Source organism: Meleagris gallopavo, chromosome 24 (assembly GCF_000146605.3).
Source record: "Meleagris gallopavo isolate NT-WF06-2002-E0010 breed Aviagen turkey brand Nicholas breeding stock chromosome 24, Turkey_5.1, whole genome shotgun sequence".
NCBI lineage: Eukaryota > Metazoa > Chordata > Aves > Galliformes > Phasianidae > Meleagris > Meleagris gallopavo.
The window spans coordinates 3369385-3378076 of NC_015034.2; the positions used below are offsets into that span (position 1 = coordinate 3369385).

The following is an 8692-nucleotide window of genomic DNA, read 5'->3' on the forward strand; positions in this document are numbered from 1 at the left end:
AAGAATGACAAAAAAGGAAAGTAAGATTGCCCATTGTAAAAAAAAAAATCTGCAAATGCAGAGGAACTTTCTATATGTTTTCTACAAGCTACTGTCTTTTTCTTGTCCTTTTTCTTGGCTATTTTAAGCCATTTTTTCTGGTGGCGTCAGTTGCTAACCATAGTAATCTCCTTTTACAGAAAAACGAAAAGGCTTCATGAGATTATGTAAAGGCAACCAAGAATAGAAATTAATATAAAACCGAAGGAATATATGGGCTGTTAGCGTTTGAGACAAGATGTAATCTTTGCAAAGCAAACGCTCAGATGTCATTTCTTAACAAACGAATGGATGTCTGCTGAAGACAATATCTTGCACTGATCTACCTTGACAGACTCTCAGGAGCAGCTGTTGCTGCAGCAGCACCATCAGCAGCAGTGCCATAATCAGTGCTCACCATCACTGCACAGACCTGAATCTCTCATTCTTGGCCCTATAGCAGAGAAACTCAGACCTCATCCTTGTGTGTGGTGGGGGGGGGGTGGGGGGGTGTGGAAATAGTTATTTAAGTGAGTTTCAGGTTTTACCAAGTTTCAGGCTTTTTGTTCTTTAGATTCTCTTCCTCCCCTTTATCATCATCTCATATTTTCCATGAAAAGAACACAACCTGAAGCAGACAGTAAGATGACCATCATCCTGATCCCAGTCACACAGAACCCTGACTGCTTTACAGAAGTTAGCTAGAGCTTCTAGTTCTAACCAAGCAGGTTAAACAGTAGGACATGTTTACATGCAGGAGAACCAAACTTAGTCCAATTACCACCACTGCCTCAATGTGAGGTGTCCACGGCTGCCAATTCTCTTTTGTTGCAGTTCCCAGAGGTTTAATTTACATCTTTGTGATTCCTGTTGCACATGATTAATAGCTTGCAAAGAAAACATAAGCAAAAGCAGTCAGATATTTTGGGTTGCTAAGCTCCACAAAGAGCTTGCACATTTCACTTCATCATTCTGGGTTATTCTAGAAGACTGAAAAGGTAAATTTTCTTTGAAACTGGCCACATTCCTGCACATTAATACAATGTTTTCCAGCTTCTCTATAAGAAAAGCTACATACAAAGGATGGAATGGAAGGACCCTTTCACCACCCTCTAGAACTACAAAAAACAAGCAGGGAATAATTCTATAGCTGACCAACAGTTGAAGGGAGATGAACAATTAGTGTTAGTACTAGATCATGTCAACAGGGCACATGAATGGCTTTCTACAATGCATTATAATGAAAATTGTGATGAAATTGCTTACAATGCTTTTATCCTAAGCCTTGTATTTCAGAGTACGTGAACTCCTCTGTAGCTTCCATATTATTTCTTAGCACACCGAGGTCACAGTGCTGTGACAAAAGATCTCAACTCTTGGCCGCTACAGAGCAAGGTATAAAGCAGAACAGGAGTAAAGCAGTGCAGTTGATTAAACAAAACACAGTTAAGTGCTTGTTTAAGCAGAATGTGCATAAACACTCTCTTGAACGATGCCCTTAGCTCAGAACTTTGTTAACTCGCAAGCAGGACGTACCTGGTTTTATCTCCTTAAAGTCACTGCAAAATACATCTCAGCACTTGGGAGCCCATGCCTTGTCCATTTGCTGCTCCTATGGTCACCGAGTGCTACCTGCAGGCAGGCTGCACCCTGGCACCCCTCTGTAACCACATGTGATGAAACCACCGTGATGTGGTGTCACCTCAGCCACCAACACTCAAACAGCAGATACAAGGCAGTGACTTCCAGGCACATTATAATGCCAGGCAGATGTGCCCCTGGGTGCGTTGCCACAGGAATAGGCTCACCCTGGTCCAAGATCTAAGCCAACATCTTCCCTGCATACTGCATTATGCTGCACGACCAGGCACATGTCGGGACTGTGATCATAATGAACTGCATTGATCAGCATAAATTTCTAGAAAGACATATGAATAACTGCTGACAGGTTTGCCTATTAGAAACGAATTCCATACCTTGTTTGTAACTAGACAAATCACTAGATAAATTGGCTGTAAATCACTCCTTAAAATATATATTTTTTTTTCCCTCCAAAAATCCCTTTCTGCCCATTAGATCAAATATGAAATTCAGAATACTGAATATTAAAAAAATAACACTGAAATGAATCAATGCTGACCCAATATCCAAAGTCCATGAGCTGTTATTCTGATACTCGAGCATACAGGAAACTAATGCCTAAGTTAAAAAGAGATTTCAAGTTGCCACGATTAAGAAAGTTGTGACAGTGCCCTGCTGGAACGTGAAAAGCCAAGTAGGACATGCTCTGATTTTAATTCATTTCATTAGTTACAAACAATACAGATGTTTCAGAACAGCGAATTACGTTCTCGCTCACACTGCGAGTGCTGCAATAAGAATGAACAATGAGATGTGATGATGATGGAAAGCCAGACTTTACATCTAAATTTTAACAGAGAAGTCTTTCTGCACGCCCTCCCTCACTAATACTGTGGCAAACTGCAAAAACACTACAATGCTATCTACAAAGTAATTAATCTTCTTTCAATCCCTCATTCTCCAAACTACTACGAAAAATTCTCATGCATCCTCTTTCCACAGCAAGATCCTACTGAACTATCTGCACATTGAGCATTCATGATGAGATTCCTCTTCCTCTGCAGGATGACAAGTCCCCAGGTTGAAAGATTCTGATGATTTCCTTGGTGAAATAAATCAGTACGTCTGATAAAAGCACTCCTCCATCTCTGACAGACTGCATCTGTATCATCATGCTCAGTAAAGATGACTTGTAGCACACTCAGAGAAGTAAGGTTATACCATTCTGTTCTGTGCTCTTGTAGCCACACAAGAGAGCATTAAAATTTTTCCAACAGCAGCAAGGCTGCCTGGTCCCTTATGTATCATAGAATGGGTTGGGTTGGAAGTGACCTCAAAGATCACCCAGTTCCAACCACTAGATCAAGCACCGAGGTGCCATCCAATATATCCCTGCCTACTGAAGAAACTATCCTTACACTATTTATACTAAGCAAGTATCTTCAAGTTGTAGATTAGACAAATGTGTGCATAAGAAACTGCTTCCCTGCTGGGGAACCCACTGATAACTCACCAACATTTCAATAGGGAAACTAACACCTAGCAGCACTGCAGTTTCATGCTGCAGGGTGAGGCAAGGAATGTACTCAGGAAACTTCAGTCTGGGAAGAAGTGTCCTATGAGAGCCCACACTTTACCAGAATAGTATAGGAGGTAAAAAAAAAAAAAAAAGACAAAAAGACAAAACACTACTCCAGGAGCTGACCTGTAGCACAGCACAGCAATGAGCATGCAACGCTTGCACCCATGAGCAAGATGATGCTCTTGGGGTAGGCCATGGCTCCCAAGGATCCAGCATATCTCATGGAGCATTGCTCTCTTTGGCCGACTTAGGATCTCCTCTTCTTTCTTGGTTTTGATCTACAGAGAAGGATCAAGCCTTGCAAAAGAAAAACTCGTCTACTGTAGTTTCCAATTACTCTCCTTTCCCCTTTTCCAGGGGAAATCCAGCTAATTACTCTGAGAAGACAAAACAAACCAGCAGCCAAACTGATATTTATCCATCAGAAATTGAAGACAAAAACCAAACACTGCTATCGAGACAAATATCTGTTCTCCATACCTAGAGTTGATTCATGGTTTTTCAGTGATTTTACCACGAAATTGAAATAGACATACCTGAAATTCACATGTCTTTACTATACAGAATAACTCATTTAAATCAGAGAGGCTTCCAAGTCTTTTATTAAGAAAGCATGGATAATGACTGCAAGAAATGCTAATTTTAATTTCGTGGCTCTCTCTCCATTCAACTTCACTGATCAGAAAGACAAATTAAGAAAAATAGGGTGCTTACCCAGAAGTAATTTGTTAGACATCTTCAAAAATCGATGCTTGACACAACTGAGTATCTTTTCGCAATAGAATTTTATTTGTCATGTTGGGCCAGAAGCATCAGTTAATAATTCACTCCACAGTTCCATAAACCTCCACTGCTATCTTTCACACAACCTTGCAGTTTCACAGGCTGTTGTTAAGAGCAGCTTAAAATAGTCTATTATCAGCATTGACCCTCACTGTTATAACTCAAACAGATGCACTATCTGTGATCATTCTGACAAGGAAACAAAATAAACAACCCAGCAACTCTGAAAAGGACATATACAAACTGCAAACATACACACGATGGCTATCCACTCAAAAGCTCCTATTGCTAGCAGAGAAAGGAGAAACCAGCAGCTCTGAAGTGGTGGCCCAAATGCCAGCATTGCTACGAACTGGGGATGGATCAGGGTCACTCAGCTCTGGATTTTCTATTTTCCCAAGTGCTTAGACACTTAAATGATAGGTTAGAGTTCAGAACAGCCAAGCTGCAGAAGTGAGGGTGGCTGGAATTACTGTGATTTGAGTATACAGGTCAATATTCAAAACAGCCAAATTGTGGGTTTAGGATCTACAACAATCCCTACAGAAATCTTGAAAACAGATTAAAAGCACGAAGTAGGCAAACTACGAACAAGCTGCACTCTCTTTGAGCTAAACACGGTCTTCATCATTCTACAGTGTCATTCCCATCTTCAGTCACAAGAAATGTCACCTCTGATTGAGTTCAGCAGCCTGATTTTCCAACTCATGAAACAGTGTGCCAACCCGAACTTCAATGTACTACAAAGCCCAAAGCTTAGAACTGAAGTCTTTGGACTATTGAATAATGTTTTTTGAGCAGTAGCAGGCACTCCACACATGAAGTTAAGACTGCAGCACATAAGCAATGATGCCAATACACAGTTCCCCAATATCTGCTCCTCTGGCAGTTATTTATTCCCTTGAGTCTTTACAATACGGTTGGCTGAACGCTCAAGAGACTGCAATCACAGAATCGCTCAGGTTGGAAAAGACCTTCAAGATCATCAAGTCCAACCAACCCAATCATACTACCCTAACTCTAACAACCCACTGCTAAATCATGTCCTTGAGCACCACATCCAGACAGTTTTTAAAGACGTTCAGGGATGGTGACTCAATCATCTCCCTGAGGAGCCTATTCCAGTGTTTAACCACTCTTTCTGTAAAGTTTTTTCTGATATCCAAGCTAAACCTCTCCCCTGGCACAATCTGAGGCCATTTCCCCTTGTCCTGTCACCTATCCCCAGTGACAGCAGAGTCACTGTTAACCCCAGAGGAGAAGAGAGATCCAACGTTTCTGTCTAAAACTCCACTTTTCCAGGTCTGTGTATACGGCGTGCTCAGTTCAGTTTATTTCTGCAGTAGTGACAGAACCTGCGACTGCTACAACTTGTTTTGACAGTGCAGCAAACTCTCCATAGACTCCCATTATCTCTCTACCACTTATCACGTCTCGATAATGTGATGTTGTCTCTGCAGGCTCGTGCATTCCAATGGGCAAACAATTGCAGAAACAATTCTGCACGCTTTCTCTAGGAAATGGGGGATCCTTGCTGATGGAAAATAGAACTAAAATAACAATAGGGAGATGCACAGCAGTCATCTTTAAACACAGAAGGTAGGATGCTGTTAATGCCATTTAACTTCTAACACAATAGGAGTTCCTGAAATACCAGCTTTGATGGATTCTATACAAGTGTATGAATACACCTGTAGATTTGACTGCACGACGCCAGCAAGGAGACTATTTTGGTGCTCTGTTGTTTACAGCTGAAAGAAACAGAACCTGGTAGACTGAAGGAATGCTGAGAAAACAAACAGGCTAACCCAAATTCACTTCCTCGCTCTCGTAAACCCTTCCTTTAAAAGGCAGGATATGCCGACAGATGGGAGATAGGAGCCAAACCCATATGCTTCCTTTAAAGAATTTCACAGAAATCTCACTGAGCTGTGTTTGTGGAATTAATCAGAGCAGTGGCAAACATTACACATTTGTAACATGCATAAGCAGCGTTGCTATAGCTAACACTGAATTGTTTCATTACAAACTCTCATGTTATGAGTTTAATATTCCTAGCTGTGAAAAAAAAAAAAAAAAAACACAAAAAAAAAGCAACAAAAAACCAACACAACAGTTTGGGCTAAATGCAGTGGGAATGGTTCTGGGAAGGTACCTGTATGCACTTAAACTTTCTGGTTGTTGGATGTGGGGTCCTGAGCAGCAGCTCCCTCTGCAAACAGGTTTAAAAGAGAAAGCAGAATCTTTTTTTTTTTTCCCCCTCTTTTAAACCTGTTTGCAGTGGGAGCTGCTAATTTTACAGAACTTGGGATTTTTAAGCAAGATAGCAATGCTCAAAGTTTACTAATATCCCAGAATATTGGCAGTCTGCCTGGACTTTCAAGGTCAAGTTTTCAGTGAGCACCTGTGAAAGAAACTCTTCCAACAAAGCTCCCCAAGAGCAAAGAGAGAGATCCATTCTAAAAAGCAGCTATTGCCCCCATTCTCCACCAAGAATGTCAATGGTTTATGGGCTGGTCCGGCCCGGTTCCATGACTAGCAAGGCAGAGGGATTTTGCAAAATCCACGCCTCCAGAAAAGGGAAACAGGGGACCGGCCCGGTCCGTAAACCGTTGACTAACGGTGCTAACACAAAATGTATTTATTTACTGAGCAAAAATCAATAGGGCAAGAACCAGGAGAAAATGCCTTCCAAATCTACACAAAAAGTCAACACCTATTTGTTCCCATTAGTTTAGAAGAAAATCATTGAAAAAAAAAAAAATCTACACTACAAAGCAGTCTGCAGACAGCACAAGCAAGGCTGGACAGAGAACTAATTATAATTGTCAGGAACATGACAAAAAAACAAACAAACAAACAACAACCAACAAGTTATGTCTCTAGTTTTAAAGCATTGCATAAGGAGATGCTTTCCAAGAAGGGAGCAAACATTAAGAGCATAATTCTGAGAACTACTAGCAAAGAGATGTCGCTGTGATTAAGACCAAAAGTCAAAAAGAATGAATTGGTAACTTTTTCCCCATTATAATTGAAATGCTTTAGATGCCTTCTCAAGGGCATCTAAAATCTTTCTGCAGTTCCAGTGTATGCTCCCAGGAATACATCAGTGGTGGGTGAACCATAGGAGGTGTGGATCCCACACTTGCAATATAAACGCCCACATGTTCAACACCGCTTAAGCTCCAGCATGGACATGGCACCCAATTCTTTGTTTTTAAAGGGAGAAGGAAAACTAGCATCCTATTTACACATACATCTTCATCTCTTGCAGACTACCTACCTGGGTCTGGAGTGGCAGCATCACAGCAGTTCCCTGTTACTATTGACTCATTTTCTCATAAAACACCATTTCCTTGGTTAGGAAATTATCAGAAAATTAATCCTAGAAAAGAATGTAGCAACACACTGCCAGCCTGCCAAGAGGCCCTATTTAATCTTCATCTATTATAAAAGATGTTTTCTGTAACAAATATTTTATTATCTTCGCAATCAACAGTTCTTTATATCGATCACTACAATGATTCATAAATTAGCTCTATCATAGGAGAACAGTAGCTGTAATTTTATGGGACTAACTATAGAAACTTCAATGAGACACTGATCTTCCACTGCAAACATAGCACCGTTGATAGAAGTTCTATGACAAATAAAACACTTTGTAAAGAGCACACAGAAAAGCTTTGTGCTAAACTACTTCTCATTATATAAAAGCTTTTAATGTATTACCAGTCTTAAACAAATCTGCTGGGGGGATATTGTCTCTGCATAACAGTAATGGATTTAGATTACACTATTGTCAGGAATATCTGTTTTTTTGTGGCTGAACATGGGCTAAAGGCTTAAAGCTTGAGAACAGGGCTGGCCTCACTGATTTATGAGGTCTGGATGTAATTAAGCATCTTCCCACTTACTGTGAAACTCATGACTTAAAACGCACATCATATATTCCTTTTATAACCCCTTCTGTATGTTTATGTATGGTACATGAAAATCCAATTGGAGAGGAGAGCAGCAATTATGTTACTGCTCATATTCCCCACTTGAGTACTTGGACTCAAGAGGACTCACCATTTTGCTAGCTGCATCCCAAAGACCTGCTGGGTCAAAGGATTCCCTACAGGACATGCTCTGTGGTTACATAGAAGCATTTCAAGTATTAGCAATGAGCCTGATATGGGACAAGATAATAGGGATGGGTTGGAAATAAAGTTTGTAGTCTGCACTGTCTTTGTGTACAAGCACTAAGAAAACTCAAATCCTCCTCATTCAAGCAGAAGTGGAGCCCTCTTTGCACAGTGCCAAACAGACATCAACATGAGGCTGTCCCTGCAAAGAGGGATTTTTAAAATGAGAAGGAATGAATGAGACAAGATGTTTGCTTGTACAGTATATACATTAAACAAATAGTGAGGACAAGTGTGGCATGCTGGCTACAGACTGCTACTGCTTTAAATTTAATTAATGTCTGTCATTCCTGACCACCTAGTAGATTGGATTTGCAGTTAAGCAAATACTCTCACCTGCTTAAAAAAGTTTCTGTGACTGAAGGTTTAAAACAGAGCTAACTAGATGAAAACAAGACTGTCAGGTGGTTCTCAGTCTGTGTTACAGTTCCAGCAGACATTAACCCTGGTATCCCAGTCCATAACTGGACCATGTTTCCTTTCAAAAAGTATTTATCTTTCCAGTGCTGCAATTTTGATTTCTAGTTTAAAACTGAATGTT

General features: G+C 40.5%; 1 protein-coding gene across 2 annotated transcripts in view; it reads right to left on the minus strand.

The window, feature by feature from the left end:
* LRRTM4 (leucine rich repeat transmembrane neuronal 4) overlaps positions 1 to 8692 on the minus strand; it is a 235090-nt gene that overhangs the window by 74351 nt on the left and 152047 nt on the right. The window lies entirely within an intron of this gene.